At 52.8% G+C, this 21,764-nt stretch overlaps 1 protein-coding gene across 1 annotated transcript in view; it reads right to left on the bottom strand.

Annotated features, from left to right (window-relative positions):
• Positions 1-11,161, bottom strand: part of CDON (cell adhesion associated, oncogene regulated) — a 52,301-nt gene extending 41,140 nt beyond the window's left edge. Inside the window, exon 1 of the mRNA XM_075774450.1 lies at positions 10,943-11,161. The gene's annotated coding sequence lies outside the window, so the exon portion shown is untranslated. The remainder of the gene's footprint in view (positions 1-10,942) is intronic.
• Between the last annotated feature and the right edge of the window lie 10,603 nt (positions 11,162-21,764).

The following is a 21,764-nucleotide window of genomic DNA, read 5'->3' as shown; positions in this document are numbered from 1 at the left end:
CTGACACCTCATCTATCGGTAGCCTCCAGCAAGCAACAGCTCTAAAAAAATGCAGGCAAATGGGTTCTTTTAGCTGCCTCACCCCCCCCCACCCCCCCCCCCCCCCGAAGTCCAACAGTCTGTTGCAACTTGCAGGGATCCATGCTATCCCTGATCCCTTAAAGGGAAGCACAACTATTAAATCCACACCTGCAGCCAGAATTTATAGCAACCCCATCTACTGCTGTCTTACATCATAGGCAATTAGGAGCCTGTGAACTCATGGCTGCAGGATATGGGAGGCGCGCTGGAACCAGAGAGCGAAGCCTGTGTGTTACAGCACCGTTGTTAGTTGCCCTTTAGAATTCACTGCGCCTGTGGACGGCTGAAATCGTGCACAAAACAGGGCAAGCAATCCATTTTGACTTGGTTTCCTAAACAAAAGTGCCGTCCTCCACTTGAAATTGCTGCTTCCCCTCCTTTTACAGCAGTGCGGACACTGTCACACGCACTGCCACCGCACACTGCCGCTGAACCCAGTCCCCAGGGTCGATAGGCAGGAGAACAATGCTTATTAAAAAGCAAACCGACTAACCAGTGACAGCTGAGGGAGAAAGCAGGAAAGAGTCCATCCTTTCTTCCCCTGATTAAAACAAGCCTTCGAACAATTCATCCTTCAGCGCTACAGTAAGCTAACCGGGTAATTCGGTTTTACTGCTCTCCTCCCCTCCCTTCCCCCACGCTCAATAGATCAAACCTGGTTTCAAAATTGAAGTCCAAACTCTCCGGCAAAAACACGCTTCCGCGCTTCTTAACCTGGAGGGAAGGAATCCTGACACGACTGACAATATTCCTCTAGCAAAGCGGCAAAACAATCCCATTAGCCTCGGGCCCAGATAAAAGCTGTCTCAATGCAACAGCTAGGCAGGAAAAAAAAAAAAAAAAAAAGAAAATCATGTTGGTCAGGCCAGGTTTGCTATAACAAACACGTAAGTAGAGGGGGACGGAGAGGGGAGCTTTGGGTTGGATTTGCTCAGCGAACCGAGCACCAGCCGTAGCTTCTCGTGCCAGAGGAGCCGATGTAGAGTGTCGATCCAGGGCAAGGAGGCAGCGATGATCACAAAACCATAGCCCGAGGGTTCGGCTTCTTCAGCTCTGCTGCTTCACCCACCGCAGCCGTGCTCCAAGTCCACGCGGTGCCGTCAGCTCGCCCCTGCTAGGGGCAGGGACCGCAGCCCAGAGCACACGGGCAGTCAGGGCCAGCAGCGTCGAACAGCGGCAGTTCATGAGTCAGTGCCCTAAATCTCTTCCCGTGAATCAGGGTAACGGCAGCTATTACCAGCAGAACCAGTTCAAACATGAGCAGCTGACAGGAAAGTAGTTAAGGTTCATCATGGGTACCAGGGAGAATTTTCCACCAGGTTAACCTGACTGCACCCTGTTTTCACGCGCACAGACATATCCTACTTTGCTCAACAGGATTTCGGACGTCCAACGGCAGCCCAGAGATTCTGGGAGACACCTTTCCCTTCCCTCGTTGGGAAGGGACGCCGCTGCTATGGCTTCGCAACGCAGGAAGAAGGTTCGAGACTCTTCGTAGCACGTCAGCTCCCCCGCCAGACTTTAATGCCGAGCTCAGCAACACAGGGGCCCTGCAAAGATAACCGGCTGCCAGGATTGATTCCATCCCACGTTAGCATCCATCAGATAGCAAGAAAAACAAGATTAAGCAGAACCACGGCATTAGTCTTCATTTAAACTTGGCAAAGAAAACAAATGTTTCTTTTTTTGTTGGCTTCTCTTTGTGTGTTTTTTAAAGCGATCTCAGGCTTAGCCAGAGAAAGGTGCCTGGACTTTTTAATATTGGGGGATTAGAAGGGACAACACTTGTCCACTTGCCAGACCCCAGATAAGTACTGAATGCTTAGGTTAAGCAGGCTAGCATCTGCCTCCTGCAATATACACATTTCCAGAGTGAAAATAAACAGCTTCACACCTTTGGCTCAGAGAAGAACTTCAGCTTCTTTTATGTCCTCAACCTGCAGCCTCTCCACTGGAGGAAGAGGGGTCGGAAGGGTGAAGGTTACTTGCAGTTCCCTTATTCCAACCTACAAAAATAAGGCTGGAAACTTTCTGTCTCCTGTCGTACCGAGCGTGTAGGATCTGCTGTTGCTTCATCACGTTTTACTGTAACCGGTAAGAGTTGTTTCAGACAACCCCCAATATACATACTTGCCATGCGTGACGATTACATACCAGCAATGACAAATGCACTAATTAGGAAAAATACTAAATAGACCATTTTTACATGCTCAGCTCAGAAGCCCATCATCTAGAAAACCACACCTCGATTTAAGGCTAGCACCCAATTCACTGGAGATCTGTTCCTACGAGGATTCACGGAGCAGAAGAGACTCAAGCCACACCACCACACACCAACTTCAGTATCCGCCGCCTATGGTCTGGTCCCAGACTCCTCTCTGGTTGATCCCGACTTGCACAGCGATTTGAAAGTGATATCCGCACCAAAAAAATGCCTGTCTGAATAGCTGAATTTAAAATTATATCATTAAGCCTGAAATTTCAACATATTTAGAGAGTTTTGATAACAACATTTTTGATTACATCCGTTGCCAGCTTCCTTCTACACCCTGACAGAGATTTAAAGTATACATTCCTATTTCATTCTCCAACAAAGATTAGTGGCAGGAACAGAAAACATCTTCTGTTCCAAAAAACCCTCAGGGTTTTCCTCCTTAGCTTGCATTTTATTAGAGGAGACTCAAATCTCCATCAAGCTGCGATACTTGTTGCTTAAGTACTTTGCAGTGACAGTATATCCGAGCGCTACACCAAAAATCACCTTCTGAAAAGGCTCTTGAGAAACAGACATTTCCTGAAGCTATTGCAAAGGTGAAATAGCTCCTCAGAACTAACAGCCCTCAGCAAACTTTATGAAAATCCAGGCCTACGCTTCAGCGTATGCACACATAGTCGTAACTCGGAAACTTTTGTGAGCTCTTATCGTGGGGAAGGAGGGGGGAACAAAAGAAAACCACATGCTATTGTTTAGTTTGACTCCGCAATACATTTAATCTACATGGACTTGGAACATTACACAGCAAAGCTCTTCAGCTACCAGAAATTACACAGCCAACACCAGCAAAAAAAACCATTCTCCAAACGGAGAAATGCCATTTGAAAGATCTTATCTTTGCCCCACACAGAAAGTCTCCAAAACACAGCTGAAAGCTGTCACTAGCGCTTCCCATCCCACACCCCGAGGGGATCGGATCAATGCAAGAACACCGGCTCTCGTGAAACCAAGGAAAGCCAAAGCTGAGGAGTTTTACCAACTTGACCTTGAGCTATCGGAGATTTTGCCAGCAAGTAAGTCTACAACAGACTGGGGGGTCCTGAGCAGAGGGAAGACCCATCCTGACACCTATAACCATCACATCTCACAGTCTCTTTGAGCTTATCAACAGCATCTACCCACCCCCGACGTGTTCAAAGATGTTAAAGCGACAAGACACAGCTTATGACCTGCCAAAGAGTTATTCCAGTACATCCATAGGGATGATAACAGATTTAGCTACACGAATTCCATCGCTAACGTTGTGCAACTCCGTTCTCAGCCTCGTAGCCGACTGCGGGTGCGATAGCAAGGACTACACACGTGTCGCTGGAAGATCTTCAGTGCGTGGCTCCAGAACAACCCTGACCCGCTCAAAAGGCTGGCAGACCACTGATGAGGTATGGGCAGACACATCCACCCTGGCACAACTACAGAACCATCTTCCTAAACGTCATATTTCTACTTCTAAGCCACCCACTGCCATCTCCTTGTCACCAAGTTCATTGCCCCAACCCCAATTTTCAAGCTCCTATATACAACTTTTTTCCTGGACGCAGAGCACGCTGCCTTGTCATCACCTCCAAGAGACCTGAGCGGTGCAAGCTCACCCCCCCGGCAGGTGCCAGAATCAACACTTCTGACTAGGGTGATGTCATGGTCAGAGCAGACAGGTGATGTCATGGCCAGAGCAGCCCACGGGCACCCTCTCTCCAGCCTAAGCCCCGCTCTGGGCTTGGCAGAGCTGCAGTTTATCTTCTGGGATCAGAGGCCTTCAGCACATCCCCATCCTCCATCCCCCCTTCGGTGCGGGAGGCTGGTGCACACGCAGGTTGATGTCAGGTTTCAGCGGGCAGGCTGAATGAAACAGTGAAGAAAGAAGCTTTTCAGAGGGGGAGACAGGGAGGAGAGGCATACACGTATTAAACAAATCATCTGTTTGGAGCGCTGGCTCCTACTTGTTCTCAGTTATATTATTCACTCAAGAGTGGATTAATCCATCACTGCAAAGGAATCTCCTGATCTCAGAGATAAAGGCAACAAGTCATGCACTGACTGTCTGTGGATCCTCCTGAAAATCACCAGCCTTTCTCATATCCTTATTTGGACCGATCTATCATCTCTTAACAAACAAGGAGCAATAAAAGGAAATTAAAAACTGAAAAATATCACCCGATAACAGTAACTTTACTCAGGAGAACCTAGCTTGGATCAATCTGGAAGCAAGTAAGGCATTGCCATTCAGAAGAATCATCTTCAGTTTGTTTCCAAAGGGGCCACGTTAACTGTCCTTTTTGCTCACAAGAGGAACAGTCACCTGGGGATTACCCCCTGAACCAGCATGTAAAAAAACCCCACAATTTCTTTTAAGATTCTTTAGAGTGAGGCGTTTTAGCCAGATAAATGGTTTGTTTTACTCGGTGAGGAGTGGGAAAGGAACCCCCCCCCCCCCCCCCAGTACCATCCCCTTGCAGGAACAAGAGCATCTCCAGCTAGAGCGGGCTGCCGCTCGGACACAAGTTGTCTAGGCAAAAATATGACAAAATTCCTCTCCAGGAAGAAGGACACCTCCAGCATCCCTCTGTCCTTCAGTGCTTTAGCAGATGACGCAGAGCGATTACAGAGGCATTCAGGAACCCTCTTTTCTTCACCTGAGATTAAGGGGGGGCAGAGAAGATCCCTACTGGAGCCCACCACGCAGGGGTCTCACCAGCACACTGAAGGCGAGGTGGAGGGAGCCGGCAGCGTACACTTCGCCGGCAACACAACCCACAGCTACCGCTGCAAAGGCAGAGCATTCCCCCTGCCAAAAAAACCCCAAAGACCAGTGGTACCCAGCCCCTTTGCCTCTCCTTCGCAGAACCCATTTTTTAACAAGAGGCAGCTCGCAGCACGAGCACTTTTCTCTCCTCGAGCGTTTTTTGGTGTTTTACGGGTTGGCTGCAAGGGAAAACCAAGGTCTGCAAAGCAGGCAGACTTTGTACGACTGCGAGGTAGGAAATATTAAACTTGTCTTTGAATTAAACAAATAAGACTCAACCACTTGGTTCATTATCAGATACAATGGTTGAAGTCTGCGGGGAAAACTAAACAGCAAAACCCGGGGTATAAATCAAAGGCATGATCAGACAGACAGGTGAGGCTGAGGGTGCGGTTTCACCTTACAGCTAAGCCCAACCGAGAGCTGGCCCCTGCCAAAAGGGATGGTCCCCTTCCCCCAGCACGCTCCGCTCCCTCCTGCTGCTTTTGGCACTGCCTGCAGCTGCCAAGCAGGGAGAAAATATTCCAACCGAGCTGGCTCATCTTGCTCTGGGGTTTGGGGGATTATTTTTTATTTTATTTTTTCCCCCTGACGTTTCAGTGAGCTGAACAGGTTTAATCAGGTATTTCTAGAGAGGGGTGGGAACGGCAAGACCCCTCCACCCCGCAAGGCAACCGGCTCTTGGCTCAACTGCAGCACGGAGAGCACGGTTTTAGGAGACAGCTAAGCCAATTTAAAAGCCGGCTGCTGCCAAAAGGGGCTCTTCACCACCACCCCCCACCCCAGAGGCCTCCCCAGTCATCGGGATGGAAGATTTAGCAACTCTCTAACTGTGGGGCAAGATCCAGCGGGAAGTTTGGGGCTTGGGTTTTGTGGGTTTGTTGGGTTTGGGTTTTTTTTGTGGGGTGTTTTTTTTTTTTTTTTTAAGGGTTAGCTGGAGTCATTCCCCCGCAGCTGCTCCACTGCTGGATTCCCACAGCGGGGAAGAGGCAGGAACGTACCTGCCACCTCCTGCAGCAGCGAGTCCTCCGACCGAGCTGTAACGTGAAACTGCGCCCGAGCCGAGGGGGGGCGGGGGGGAAGAAAAAATAAAATAAAAATAGAGTCCCACCTGGCTAGAAAAGCTCCAAGACATCTTGTAGATATGGGAAATGGGAAAACAACCCACCTTGCATGATTATTTTCCCTCCTGTTGAAAGACAGGAGATATTTCTCGCATAGAAAGAGCAAGCAGGGGCTTAATGGGAAAGACAGGTGGCCTGGATGCACAAGTCTCAATCCCTAGTAGGGCTGAACAAGCAGTTTACCCTGAAGTGATAACTGTCACTGGAGAATCACCATCCGCGCCGGAAAGGGAGAAGCGAGTTGGGGAAACTAAGTGGAAAACTATGACACACTCAGCCCTGGACGTTGTACCGAGCCGTCTACCAAGGAAATTACTGGAAGAACACTCAACTGAAAAAAAGACGAGGTTTTAGACTAGATAGTTTCTTGCGACAGGGTAGCTGGAGACCTCTCATTAGCTAAAGGAACACAGCAAAGAGGGTTTTTTTTGCCAAGGACAAACACTAGCCCAGAGAGAACAATGCGGGAGAAGGGGACACACAACACCAGGGCTTATTCGGGAGGCCACCAGGACAGCATTAAGCTAGCAGGAAAGGGAATCAGCCTATGCAGACCTCGTACCAGCTCGCCTCTTAACAAACTACATCAAAATAGCAAAAAAAAAAAAAAAAAAAAAAAAAAAAGTGTATGGAGAACACAGTTTGGTCCCCATTTAAAAAGGACATTTGACCAATTCCGCTTGATACAAGATTTATAGTCTTTAACAAGTTTTTAAGCTCCATAAACTGGCATTTTTGATCAGTCTCACCCCAGTTGCAGACAGGAATTGGCTCAGAAGCTCCCCAGCCCACTGAAACACTGAAGAAAACCAGAAAACTGATAGAAAAAAAGCCACTGCAGCAAGTGGGAAAGCGGCGTGACTCAGCTGAAGCAGAGCCACTCTCTAGTCAACAGATTGTAAGCAAAGCAGTAGACAAAAAACTGACTCTACATATAAAGGTCAAGTTTACAGTATCAATTAATTCATACAAATTAGACGTTGCCTAACAAAAGGCGTCAGACAGGTTTCTGAGCTGCGTGCAGCGCGCCGGTTAAAGCGATTCCATATAAAATGTTATCTGAAATACCAGATCTCAACAGATTTGCGGGTGAAGACTCGCTCAGTCTCAGGGCTTCTGGTACTAAACCAAAGGTTTCAAAGCCTTGCTGGAACCAAGCTCACCAGCAGACTCGCCATGTTTTCACGTCATTTTGCATACGTTTGCGCGCCAACGCAACTACGCAGGACCAGAGCATCGCGTTAGAAACCCCTCAAGGTTCACATTTGTAAGCGTGGAAGTGAGGAAGACGCAGAGCGGAAGGCTAAAAGGCCTGGCAAAAGAAACTCTTACTCAAAGTACGAGGAATGGGTTTGGTGGAAGGTAGGGGAAATCCAGGTGAAGTTCAATGCCTTTTCACATGCAGAATTGGAAAAAGCTCACGCTACCTACGTAAACCTGTTTCATAAAGCTTGTTTTGCAGCAGAGAGAAGATATACGTGATATTACAAACACTCAAGAGATATCAGCTTGTGAGCTACAGCTCCTCACACCCAGCCGCGCGAACAACTTCCCAGGGAAGCTGAAATCAAAGCACTTGCTCCTTTACACGCGCAGTCACATTAACAATGCTAACAACCACGTGAAGCAGAGCACCAGAAGGTGCTGCTCGACGGTACCGTGCAATCAGCTACGCGTACATCCGCATCAGGCACTGCTTTAGAAAACAGCTTTATTCTCTAAATGAGTTAATCATCACATGCTTCCCAGCTCGGGTGGTTTTTTTTGGCACCGCAGCTGAAGCTTTGCTAGTCGTACACTTAATAGTAGCGTCTTATCTCAAGCAGCCACCAAATTAATTTCAGTGGTCTCGGTAGGACTTCGTTAGGCAAAGCAGGTCTGCAGAGGAGGATTTATGAGATGACAAACACCAGTACGGCTGTGTGCTCACGCGAACGAATCAATTGCTTTGCTTCACAATTTCCACATCTGCAGAAGCAGTCTTTAAACAAGTCAGTGTATTTTTAAGCTCTGACAGTTAAAATCCTCAAGTGACATCACCTGAAGTTGGAGCACAGCTGCTTTATTCCTCTGGCACAGCAGCGAGCCAAAGTAAGCATGAGCCTCAGTTTATAGGCTTACAGCACACCTTAAGATAATGAAAGCGCTGGTGGGATTTGCCCCTGTAGCAGAGTCAGGCCTTTCCTTACGTGGGTTTCCACCCCCCCAGCCCCACTTGGTCTTGGGGTAAGAAACACAAAGTTTAGTACCAGTACATCCCACGCCCGGAAAGCCAGCAGAGGGAGCACGCAGGAATCCCGACCCAAAAACCAGAAGGGCTGTAGGCAAAGAACGAAGAGCCCCAGGTAGAGCCAGCGTCCCACCAAACCCTGGCGCTCGCGGAAGGATGAAAAATAACCAGGATTGGGGGGCTTCTTCCCCACTCCAAGCTGCTTTCTGTGAGTGTAATAGAGCTTGCCGAGGCGGGAGCAGCCCACCGGCCCTCCCGCGCTTCACCTTGCACACACGGGCACGGCTGTTTACAAGCACTCAGGGCAGCTTAAGGGTGTAAATCGCATTAATCCAAGCGACAAAGCTATCGCGCTCATCCTTGGGTGAATTACTAATCCCTCGCCACTAGAGCTGTTCCCATCTCACTTCCTACCCCTCAGAGGAGAAAAAAAAAAAAGTACCTTTTAACATAAAGCAGGCAGCCAACCCAGTGGATCCTGTCTTGGTATTTCTATCTGCGAGTCCAGCTTTAAATAACTAAATAGTTTCGAGCAACAGTCATGGCTTTCTAAAGCTGCTTCGCAAGCCTGCGGGTTTCTCTGGGATGTAGACCGAACCAGTCGGAGCCTTCCCTCTTGTTTTGGAGAGGGGATTACAGGAAAAATGTTTATTTCTTTTTAATGGAGCAGCGCTCCATTATCAAGCCCTCTCCACAAGACAGGCTCATAACTGCTTTAAAAAAAAAAAAAAGTAGGGTTTGGTTTCGATGCATTTGAATCACACGAGCGGCGCTCGCCGCCTGCTTTAGCTTGGTGGAACAAAAGCACGCTGGTTGCAATTAGGGCATATAACATCAAGTTTAACGGAAAAGCGTTAAGAAATCACACTGTGAAACGTTTACCGCTACTCGAGCTGAGAATTTTTGGAATATAGCGACACGAAGGAGCGGGGCCGTTGCCCTCAGCAACCACTATTACAAAAGCACTTTTTCTCCTTAAAGAAGTTACAGGCAGGCAGTACATCGCATAAATCGCAACTGTCAAAACACCAGAGTTGCAGGAGACGAGTGCGAAAAGCAAACCAGCTCCGTGCAGCTCGGCTTTAAGCACCAGCACAACCGGATTACCTGTTCAAAGAAAACACCGGCCCACGGACGACAAAACCCCAGAGAATAATAAGTTTACGTGCTCCTGGTAACCTCGGTGGCTGTGGAGTGACAACCCTGGTGTCTGGGTTAGTAAACTGTATTTCTGGTGCATGTGTGAAAGATACAACTCACTGAGTAAACACCCCTTCAGAGCTGACAGTTTTACAACCACAGGCTCGGCGCGGCTACTCCTTCTCAGAAAGCTCCTAAAAGCACAAGACGCAGCAAATCATTTGGGGAAAGCAGAAAAAAAACAACCCAAAAAAACCCCCACCACTACTTAAAGCATCACCATTTACCCACTCGCCAATCCTTTACAAAGTTACCAGGCAGAGCAAAATAAACCAGCCTGTTTTCTGCCTACAGTTGAAAGTTGTGTGTTAGGGCTGAAAAACCCTTTTGGTTTAAAAACATCGATATTGAAAACATGCAATAGTCGACTGGAAAGTTCTCTCATTAAAAGTCAGCCTATGTATATATTTTTTTTTTTTTTTTTTCTGGCAGAGACACAGACAAAGCAAGCAAAACTAATTTCAAACTCGAGAACTAGCTAGCCTGAAGGATGGAGGCGCCTTTACGCAAAAATAAAATAATAATAATCAGAGTTAAGATGTCACGATGCTTTAGCCGGAATCCTCAGGCATCGCACACACCCCCCTCGTTTTAGGGACTGACTTTCAGCCACTCTAATCGCAGAGAAAGGGACCTTAATCATTAAAAACAAGATATTATCAATATCAAGGCTGTGAAGAATCCAGACGCGACCCCAAGCCCATCCGCTGTGGAGACTTCAAACGGAACAGCGTTTTAATGACAAATACAGCAGAGTCAGAGCAACTTTCACTGCAAAATAAGACCGTAAATCAGGAACGGGCTGGAGGCAGAGCACCGAAATTGCGCTTTTTTTCCCCCAACTCGCCAAGGCGCTCCCCGCACAGGCTGGGGCTGGTCTCCCGCTCAGTCTCGCAGACTGAGGGCACGCAAAAAAATAAATAATAAAATAAAATTTAAAAAAAAAAATTTAAATCAAGTCAGATGGTTTGAATAAACCCGGCTTCAAACACCGCTTTCCCCCCGCTCACGGTAAGCGCCTTGGGCACACGGTTACCGAGACACACACGGGGCAGGCTCCAGCCCACCGCAGGGCACCGACCCCTCAGGTGCCGCCGGTGCCGCCTCCCTGCGCGCCCGTCCCGTCCCGTCCCGGCCGGTACCACCGTCGGACCGCGGCCCCGGCGCTGACAGGAGCCGCCCGCCCAACCGCCGCCACCTGCGGCCGCGTCCCGCCCCCCCCCCGCCCCCGGCCCGTCTCCTCAGCGGCCGCCCGCGCGCCCCCTCAGAGCGGCGGGAAGCGGGCGCGTTACCTCTGGGCAGCCGCCGCGCCCCCTCCCTGGTCCCGGCCCCGGCCCCGGTCCCGCTCGGCGGCGGCTCCCCAGGACATTCCAGGCTGGGGCGGGCGACCCGGCGGACGGGAGCCTCCATCCAACGCCGCCCGGCCGCGCCGCTTTCTCTCTCTCTCTCTCTCTCTCTCCCCCTCTCCCCCCCGACCCCTCCCCGCCCCGCTTCCCACCGGCGCCCCGTGTCGGAGGAGGAGGCGGTGGCGGCGGCTGCTCCCCGCCTCTCCCCTCGCCGCCCCGCCCCGCGGAGCGTACCAAGGGCCGCCGGAGGGGAGCGCGGCCGGCGGGGCGGCCTGTGCTGCGGCGGGAGCGGGCGGTGCGCACCGGGGCGACGGCGCGGCCTCACGGCACCTTCAGGGCGGCCTCACGGCACCTTCGGGGCGGCCCCGGCATTGCGAGGCCTTTAGGGGAAGGGGAGCTCGGCAGCCGCCGTGCACCCGTGGAACCGTGCACCTTTGCAACCACACGCTCTTGCAACCACACGCCCGTACAACCGCACACCCGTACAACCACACACCCGTACAACCGCACGCCCTTGTGACCGTGCGCCCTTGGAACCGTGCGCTGCGGACGGGCCGCTCGCTTGCAGCAGGGAGCACACGCTCTCCCGAGGGCCGCGCGCCGTGCAAGCTTCCCCTCGTGCACGCGTGCAAAGGTCGTTGCCGTGCCTGCGCCGCTCGTTTGCACGCCGCGGGGCCCACGGCTAGCTGTTGCAAAGCCTTTGCCCTCGCACCGAGGGGTTCCCGGCCCTCTTGCAACCCGGCGTTGGAAGGGGAGCTCTGGCTCTCGGGCAGCCGGTTGTACGGTGGGAGCATCACGGGAGCGAGAAAGCGGCTCCGGCTTTTTCCAGAGGGCTGGAAACGCTTCGCAAACGCCGCATACATGCTCCGTGCGTGACCTTCTGCTAGATAACGCCAGTGAGAAACCTCTGCTCGGGCAAGATGGGGCTGAAAACCAGCAATAAGTGGGTTTATCGAGGCTTGGCTGGCATCCAGCTGCAAACCGCAGCCAGATCACGTTAAGCATCGGGGAAGCTCCCATCATTTGCAGCATAATTTAATATTAACAGCTTGTTAAATTGCCCAGCATTAGACCTAATCTGCGGGATTAAAAACGTCGAACCGGCGCGTTATGGCCTCATCCTGCGCCCGAACCCTCGCTGTTTTTCCCAGCCCTTTCCGAAAGGCCCAAAATACACCCAAAATGCCTCGGTTTGTTGGGGGGAATTTGCTAAATTTTGGTTGCACCCCTGTGTGGTGGCGGGGGGCTGAGCTGGAAAGGGATTTATCCCGAGGAGGGTTTTGTGTGAAAAGGCTTCAGCAGCACGTGGAGCGGGCCGGAAAGAAACACAGCTCCTGTGTTTAAAAATAAGAGAAATAGGTTTGTTTTTTTTTTAAATAAAAAGCCACCCTTGGAACAGAGTTTCTTGGTTTTCGGGCAAACTTGCGAGACCAATGGGCTGCGCTACCCTGTGTTTACCAGCCCTAATTTTATCCTTTGGGAGGTTTCCTGTAGGACGTCATTATTTCCACAAGTGTAAAGGGGAGAAAAATATAGAAAAATGAAGACTAGAAAAGTCCTCGGTGGATTAAAAAGTACCATAATCTGAAGAAAATGCCCCAAAACAGAATGAAAGCGGGGTTGGCTCAGGCGATGGATGAGTTAAATAGCGTGATTTGTGGTGGCCACCAGAAAAACTGAGGACTTGAGGATCGCTCTTGGGGCGGAAGCGAGATGGCCAAGCTGGATTTTTTTGGGGGTAAGAATAATCAAAATCGAGATTATAACGATGAGCCTTTGCAGAGTGGGGGTGCTGCCAAATCCCGTTTCCTCCCTGTATAATTTTGGGGTGGGGGGGGGTTCCCCCTCCAAATCCCCTCCTCGGCTGCTATTTGCATGAGAATACCCTCTTGGCGTAGGGAATTGCTGCTTAATTAGAGAACAGCAATCACTTTAATTAGCATGTCTCCATGCTCCCTGCTATTTTGCATAGATTCAAATGAGATGCTCATTAGGGAGCAGGCGCCCGGACAAGCTACACCCTTTAGCCGCGCGCTAACCCGATTAACCTTGGCGATGCAAAACCGTGCCGGGGTTTTGGCCGGCACCGGGCTTCATGCCGGGAGGGATCCATGCTGCTCCGTGCCGAAAGGTGCAGAACCGCTCGCTTCGACCTGCTCTCTTTGGCACGCTTCGGCACGCTTCGGCACGCTTCGGCACGCTCGCCAGCAGGCCCCGTCTTGCCGGTGCTTCTGCCTTTGCCTGGTGTTTGGCTCTGCGACGGTGTTTTCCTCCTCGCAAGGTTTCCTCTTTGCGAGGTGTTCCTCCTTGCAAAGTTTTTTTCCTTGCAAAGTTTTCCCTCCTCGCAAGGTTTTCCCCCTTGCAAGGTTTCCTTCCTAGCAGGGTTTCCTTCCTAGCGGGGTTTTCCTGTTTGCCAGGTTTTCTTCCTTGCAAGGTGGTTTCTCCTCCTTGCAGGGTTTTCCTTCTTGCGAGGTTTTCCTCCTTGCAACGTCTCCTTCCTTGCAGTGTTTCCTTCGTAGCAGGGTTTCCTTCCTAGCAGGGTTTCCTTCCTAGCAGGGTTTTCCTGCTTGCATGGTTTTCTTCCTTGCAGGGTTTTCCTCCTTGCAAGGTTTCCTTCCTTAAAAGGTTTTCCTCCTTGCAGGGTTTTTCTGCTTGCAGGGTTTTCCTCCTTGCAATGTTTCCTTCCTTGCAACATTTCCTTCCTTGCAATGTTTCCTTCCTAGCAGGGTTTCCTTCCTAGCAAGGTTTTCCTGCTTGCACGGTTTGCTTCCTTGCAAGGTTTTTCCTCCTTGCAGTTTTTCCTTCTTGCAAGGTTTCCATCCTCACAGGTTTTCCTTCCTTGCAAGGTTTTTCCACTTGCAAGGTGTCTCCTTCCTTGCAACGTTTTTCCTCTGCACAAGTTTTTTCCTCCTTCAAGATTTTTCCTCCTTGCAAGGTTTTCCTCCTTTTCCTTTCTCACTCGCTGCAGGGATTTGGGAGCAGGAATGGGGATGGGACCCCCAAAAGCCACCCACCCTCCTTGGGGACCCTCCATCCCTCCCCGTGCCCCTTCCCCAAACGCCGCGGGGCTGGTGCATCCCCGGGGACCGTCGAAGACGAACGCGCAGCAAACGAGGCAGGAGCACGGGGATTCGGGCCATCTCCTTTGTTTCTCTGTGCCGGCGTGGTTGCAGCGAGAGTGATTTTTATTTATTTTTTTAAATTTTTTAAATTTTATTTCTCCTGCCTCATAATCCCATCGTCTTTTCACGGTTCTCCGGGAAGCGGGGCTGCTCCAAACAAAGCCCCCGGGAGCATCCCGGGCTCCCGGAGGGGATTTTGCAGCTGCGCTTCGGAGCGTGACCGATCGGGAATGAGCCTTCGCAGCGCGTCGAATGCCGTTTGGACAGGGAGCCTTTCATCCGCTCGTGGGAGCGAGGCCCCGGCATTGAGCCGGCAGCTCCCCGCGCTCCGGCCCTCAGCGTTCCCGACCCTGCGGGAGCTGGCCGGCAGCGCCACGGCGTTTTTGGGGGTGAGCGAGGTGGGGACCCGAGGTCTCTGCTCCCCCCCGCTGCGGGTTTGGGCATGGGGGAGGTTCCGGGTTGGGGTGGGGTGGCCGAGGAGGGGACATGTTCCCCATCGCTGCGGACCGGTCACGGTCAGCCCGTGCTGGGCTCCAGCGGGATCCCCGTCCTGGTCCCCCTCGCCCCGTCCCCAAGCAGGTCCCGTGTCCCTGTTACCATTGTCCTCAACCCAGCAGGTCCCTCGGCCTGGTGCCCATCACCCCATCCCAGTCCCCACGGGGTACCTTGCCCTGGTGCCCATCACCCCATCCCAGTCCCCAGCAGGTCCCTCATCCCAGTTCCCATCATCCAATCCCCATCACCCCATTCCAGTCCCCGCTGGGTGCCTTCTCCTGGTCCCCATCACTCCCCCAGTCCCCATCACCCAGTTCCCATCAGTTTGTCCCAGTTCCCACCACCCTGTCCCAGTTCTCACCACCCCATCCCAGTTCTCACCACCCCATCCCAGTCCCCACCACCCTGCCCCAGTCCCGTTGTCCCAGTTCCCACCACCCTGTCCCAGTTCTCACCACCCCAGCCCAGTCCCCATTGCACCATCCCAGTTCCCACCACCCCGTCCCAGTCCCCATCAGGTCTGTTGTCCCAGTTCCCACCACCCCGTCCCAGTCTCCAGCACACCATCCCAGTCCCCACCACCCTGTCCCAGTGCCCGCTGGGCACGTCACCCTGGCGCCCATCACGCCCCAGTCCCAGCAGACCCCTCATTCTCCATCCCAGTCCCTGCACGGGGCCAGCCCAGCACCCCAGGCTGCCCCACTCCTCATCAACACCCGAGGGTCTCCAGGGGGTCAAGGTTTGGGGAGTCCCTGCTGGGATGGGGACAGCGGGGACAGCTGCCTGGTGTCCCCCCTCCGTGACGGTGGAGGTGGCGTTGGGTGGCATCAGCTCCTGAATGTGCATCAGGCACTTGTGTGAGTGGGGAAACTGAGGCACGGAGTTGGAATGGGTGGGGAGCTGGTGTCATGTCATACAGGCACAAAGGCTGGAGGGGTGTTGGCCTAGAGCACACATGGACATGCACATCACCTGGGAAGAAAAGATGAAGGTGAAGAGAAGGTGAAGAGATGAGAAAAGGCAAGATAAGAAGATGAAGATGATGAGAAGAGAGAAGATGAAGATAGAAGAGGCAAGACAAGATGAGACAACAGAAGGAGAGGAAAAGAGGAGGAGGAGAAGAAGGAGGAGGAGAAGGACAAGGATGAGGATGAGGAGAAGAAGATGAGGAAGAGAAGGAGGAGGAGAGGAAGAGGAGAAGAAGGATGAGGAGAAGGACAAGGACAAGGAGGAGAAGGATAAGGAGAGGAGGAGGAGGAGGAAAAGGAGAAAGAGAAGGAGAAGAAGGAAGAGGAGAAGGAGGAGAAGGAGAGGAGAAGTAGAAGGAGGAGCTGGAGGAGAAGAGCTGTTGGCTCCAGAGAAGACATGTCCCTGTGAGCTTTGCCAACTCATCACTTCACGGGTTGGACAGGTTTTGTGTTGGTTTATTTGTCCCCTGGTGGAAAGTGGCTTTTTGACCCAAACACACATTTTCATAGTGAAGGTTTATTTTGGCTGAAAGCCTTTTTTTTTTCCTTATTAAAAAGAAAAATGGCAAAGCTGGTTGGAAGGGTCACTTCTGTAAAACTTCTCTTTTCTTTAAAAAAAAAAATAAATCTATTCTGGCTTTTTTTCATCAGAAATATCTCTGCGGGAGGATTTGGGAGTGAATCATTCCCGAAATCCCCTGTCCCGCGCCGTGCCTGGTCCTGCCTGACTTCATCATCTCTCCCTGCAGCAAACGCCCAGCGACGACAACAACAACAAAAAAATTAGAATTATTAGAAAATACTCCTTTTTCTCTGTTTTTCTTCACAGTAGACTAGAGGATGTTTTTGCCCCGTTTTCCTGTATTTTGGTCATTTTACCCCAGCAGAGATGCTCTGGCGATGGATCCAAAAATTGCCCCAGTCTTTAGGAAGGAGCAAAGAACAGCACCATGCAGTATTTGTTGGGTTTCTCAGGGCATTGGGGTCACCTCCAAGAGGAGCCTGGACCTGCTGGGGGTGGGACAGACCTCACTGCACCCCCTTGGTAGGTTCTAGGGGTGATAAGAGGTCTTCATAGTCCTCAGGACCTCCCCAGCACCCTTCTGCCCCAGGCTAGAGCTGGGCTGAGCCTCCCTGGAGGTTGTCTCCAACCCTGTCTGTCTTCTGCACGGACCTCGGAATAACGCTGCAGGTAGCTTGTCTCCAGCCCTGTCTTCTGGATGGACCTTAGGCCCATCGTGCACGTAGCTTGCCCTCAACGATGTCTCCAGGATGGACCTCAGGCCAATGTGGCAAGTGGTTTGTCGCCAACCATGTCTCGTGGATGGACCTCGGGCTCGTGGTGCAGGTAGCTTGTCCTCAGCCATGTCTCCTGGATGGACCTCAGGCCAACGTTGTAGGTAGCTTCTCTCTGGTCGTGTCTCAAATCCCATAACCTGAATGCAGCTCTGACTAGTGTTGCACGTAGCTTGTCTCCAGTCCTATTCCAAGCCTTATCTCCTGGTTGGACCTCAGGCCTGTGCTGTAGGTGGCTTGTCCCCAACCCCATCTCCAGCCCAGTGTCCTGGCTAGACTTCAAACCAATGCTGTAGGTCGCTTGTCTCCATCCCTGTCTTCCTGATGGATCCCAGCCCACTGCTGCAGGTACATTCTCTCCATCCCTATCTCCTCAATGGACTTTGGACTGATGCTGCAGGTACCTTCTCTCCATCCCTACTTCCTGAAGGACCTCAGACTGATGCTGCAGGTACCTTCTCTCCATGCCTGTCCTCCCGAAAGACCTCAGACCGCTGCTGCAGCCCACCGCCACCTTCTCTGCGCTCCCCAAAGCCAACCTACCATCTCACCATGCCAACAGCGCCCATCCCCGACCCCAGCTGGACCCCGGCTCGTGGTTGACGCCCCTCGAGGGGCCAACACCGTGGTGGAGGGAGAACCGGAGACAGGCGGAGGGGATGGAGCGCCTTCAAAATTGACACCATATGGCTGTTCCTTATCCCCAGCCCCAGTAAATGGGTCTTTCATGCTGGGCCAGTTGCCATAGGAGCAAACACGCAGGAAATATCCCAGATAACTGGAATAGTGGTGAAAACATATGTTTCGGATAAAACCCGGCAGAAAATCGCCCCGTTTAACCCCTCCAAGGCGTTTTACCCACACGGGTTTAACCCCTTTCCCCATTTCTGCGCATGCACGGGATGGGGAAACTGAGGCACGCCGGCTCCCTGGTCCCTCGTCACCCAGCAGTGGGAAAACCGGTGGATTTCTCACAATGAAGCGCAATTCCCGGCATCATCCCACCTTCTCCTCCTCCTCCTCCTCCCCGGAGCCCCTTATCAAGACAGATGGCTGGATGCAAGGCCGTGCGCTCGCTCCACCAGCATTTCGCTTTGATTTGCCAAGGAATTTGCTTTGCTTTAATTTTTTTTTTTTTTTGGCCTTCCCCCCCCCAATCTTTTTCTTTCTTTTTCCAGCCTCGGCCGAACCTTTCCTTATCGCATCTGGTGAGCAGCGGGCCCCCAGCGCTCCCCCTGGCCGCCCTCCAAGCGCTGAATCCAAAGCCGCCAGCCAAGCTGCTGCGGCACAGCCAGGTCTCCCAGCGCCGCGGCGTCCCGCGAGGCCGAGCCCCGAGCAAACCCACGGGCCCTCGTGCCGCGCTTGCTCTCGAAGAAGGGGAAACTGAGGCACTGGGAAGCCTGAAAGGCTGCTGTGGGCGTCTCTGGCTTCTGCAAAGTGGCTTCGTGCAACCCCGTGTGCTGCAAACATCCCTGCGCTCTGCAAACATCCACACGTGCTGCAAGCATCCCTGTGCACCGCGAATATCCCTGTGCACCGCGAATATCCCCGTGCACCGCGAATATCCCCGTGCACTGCAGATATCCCCGTGCACTGCAGATACCCCTGGGCACTGCAGATACCCCTGGGCACTGCAGATATCCCCGTGCACCACAAATATCCCTGCGTGCTGCTAACTTCCCGCATGCTCCAAACGCTCCCAGGTGGGTGCTCCAAACATCCCTGCACGCTGCAAACTTCCCCTTGTGCGAGCGTCGCTGCATGCTGCAAACATCCCAGTGTCCTGCAACCATCCTCGCATCCTGCAAAGCATCCCTGTGCTCTGCAACACCTCCTAACGCCTCTTGCCAGGAGGAGACATCGCTGATCTTTCCAGCGCAACCCCATGGCGCAGAGCCCACCCCAAACCCTGCACCCGAGAGGGGCAGGTGCCACCCTCCCAGCAGCCTAAAAAAGGCCCATTCGGGGCACCTATGGGTGCTGGAGAAAATTTTGAGGAGCACTCTGGAAGGTCACGAGCAGGACTTTGGTGTGGGAAGGCTTGCGATGATAGGGTGCAGGTAGGAACCAGCCGAGGGGGTCCGGGAGAAGCAGCGAGGATGAAGCAGCGAGGGGCTGCGGGGCCGCGGCACCGGGGCGATACCGGCGGGAGGTGATCCGGCTGCCCTGGGATTTCTCCGGGTGCCGTCGTGTAAATACTGCTGACGGGAGGAATGTGTAAGCTCGGAGGAGAAATCCCCTTTCCCAGCCAGAGCATCGCCTCGCTCCTCCCTCACAGCGGGGATCAGAACCCCCTCGGATGCTTTTTTCCCCCCTCTGATCCTCCTGTGCCATTTTTTTCCCGCCTATATTTTGGTGGGGTGCACATGGCCAGTAAGGTGCTGCATCCCTGATACCTGCTGCATCCCTGCCGCACCCCTGCCACATCCCTGCTGCATCCCTGCCGCACCCCTGCAACATCCCTGCTACATCCCTGCCGCATCCCTGCTGCATCCCTGCATCCCTGCTGCATCCCTGCCGCATCCCTGCTGCACCCCTGCATCCCTGCTACATCCCTGCTGCATCCCTGCACCCCTGCCGCACCCCTGCTGCATCCCTGCCGCATCCCTGCCGCATCCCTGCTGCATCCCTGCTGCATCCCTGCTGCATCCCTGCACCCCTGCCGCACCCCTGCTGCATCCCTGCCGCATCCCTGCTGCATCCCTGCTGCATCCCTGCATCCCTGCAGCATCCCTGCCGCATCCCTGCTGCATCCCTGCTGCATCCCTGCATCCCTGCAGCATCCCTGCTGCATCCCTGCTGCATCCCTGCATCCCTGCTGCATCCCTGCCGCACCCCTGCTGTATCCCTGCTGTATCCCTGCATCCCTGCCGCATCCCTGCTGCACCCCTGCTACCTGCCGCACCCCTGCCACATCCCCACCCACAGCTGCTCTGCAGCCGCAGCCCCCCGCTGCAATCCCAAACACATTTTCCTCCTTCAGCCGCTGGGTTTTCTTCCCCCCCCCCCCCCCCTTTTTTTTTTCTTTTCTAATAACCTTTCAGTGCATCTCCCCGCCTCCTCCTTCCCACCCCCCCCAGCTCTGTTACGGCTTTGTGAGGTTTAGCAAAATAAACACGGCCAAACCGTAACCCTCCCGATGTGCTAAATCGCTGGAAAAGCCCGAACAGCTTCACAGGGTGGCCGAGGGCTCACGGCGAGGCACCGAAAGGTCCCCGAGCCGCTCGGCCCTCCAAGCAAAGCATGGCAGATGCAATCAATTTAATTTTTTCTCCCCTTTTTGATATGTTTTCCAGTGAGGTATGCTCCCGGCACCCAAATGCCTTCGCCCAGGGTGGGTGTTTGGTGGGTGCTGAGCCTGGTGAGATGATGCTAAATCAAGGAGGGAATGAAGCAGCGAGATAAAACCCTCCAGGACAATGGGAACAAAATGCATTTTCCCCACCAGACCCCTCACTTTCCTCCTCTCCGCATCCCCAAAATCCCCGCAGCGGCCAAACGATGCTCGAAAGCTGCCTCGAGGTTCAGTTCCCCGCACCGGGGGGGGGAGGATTTTTTTTCCCTTCATGGGCTGGTTTTGCTCTTCTCCCCACCCCGACGCTCAGCTTGCTCCATGCCCGGAGGGTGCAAGGCAGCCGAGGGGTTCTTTTTTGGGGTGCTTTGGGGTTTTTATAGGGTGTTTTGGGGTTCTTAGGGTTCGCTCCCACCAGCAAGAGCGGCGCTTTCTCCCCACCCTGCCCAAGAATGTTTCTGCTGATATTAAACCCGACCCGGAGGCATTTCGAAGGAGCTGACTTCCTCGCCAAAAAAATGACCTCAGCCTGCCTGGTTTGGAGCCTTTTTTTTTTTTTTTTACCTTTTTAAAGCATTTTTCTCCCTCTCCTGCCTGCAGGGTGAGAGGCCCTGTCGGTGCCTCTCACCCGTAGCCCCGGCATTGCCACTGGGCTGCATCCACGCTGCCAGTTCCCCAATTTGGGGGGATATTTGCAGGTTTTAAACCTGCAAATTCAAGTTTTAACTTGCAAATTCCAGGTTTAACCTGCAAATTCCAGGTTTTCACCTGCAAAATCCCCTCCCTGCCACTGGCAGGAGGATCCAGGGGTCAAACCTGCTGCAAAAACCCACCTTGCATCATCCTCCAGCCACTTGACCTGCAAAACTCATGTCCCCGATGGAATAAGAAGGAGAGAAAAAAAAAAAAGAAAAAGAAAAAAAAAAAGGCCAAATAAAAAGCCAACGTTGCCCGCGATGTTTTCTGGAAGGGGTTTTTGCAGGAGTTTCCTTAACAGACTCCTCTGCATTTTTGCTTTTATTAACGTGGCGGCCTCCCCGAGGCTGCTGTGATGGTTTTTGCAAGAGCTAAAACATCTCCTGAGTTAAAAATCCAGCCCCTCCGGCACCTCCACAGTGGGAAACGATGAGGAGAAAGGAGGGAGACATTGATTTAGAAAGGGAAAGGCTAGATTTTGGGTGTTTTCAGATGGAATCGCGCCAGTTTTAGGTTTCCCCCCCCCCCCCTTAAATTAATATTTGCTGTGCTGGAGAAACTGAGCTGATGGAGGCAGTTCTGCAAGTAGAAATGTTTCTGCAAGAAGCAAATCCGTTGGGTTGCCAGTCCCCCAAAAGGTTGATATTAGCAGGAAAATTCCGTATTTGCCCTTAAAAAAACAGATGGGGAAACATTTCTGCCGTTTCCCCCTGCTCAAAGTGGTGCGTCGCCATCCTGGAGCTGCACCCGCAACCTGCGCCCTGGATCCTGCACCCCACTTCTCGCATCCTGGAGCTGCATCCTGCATCCCAAATCCTGCACCTGCACTCTGAGCCCTGCATCCGCACCCCGTGTCCTGGATCTGCACCCTTCATCCCATGTCCTCCACCCTGTACCCC

This window comes from Balearica regulorum, chromosome 23, assembly GCF_011004875.1.
Source record: "Balearica regulorum gibbericeps isolate bBalReg1 chromosome 23, bBalReg1.pri, whole genome shotgun sequence".
NCBI classification, from domain to species: domain Eukaryota; kingdom Metazoa; phylum Chordata; class Aves; order Gruiformes; family Gruidae; genus Balearica; species Balearica regulorum.
Note: the sequence above shows the minus strand (reverse complement) of the source record. Positions and strands in the feature narration are given on the sequence as shown.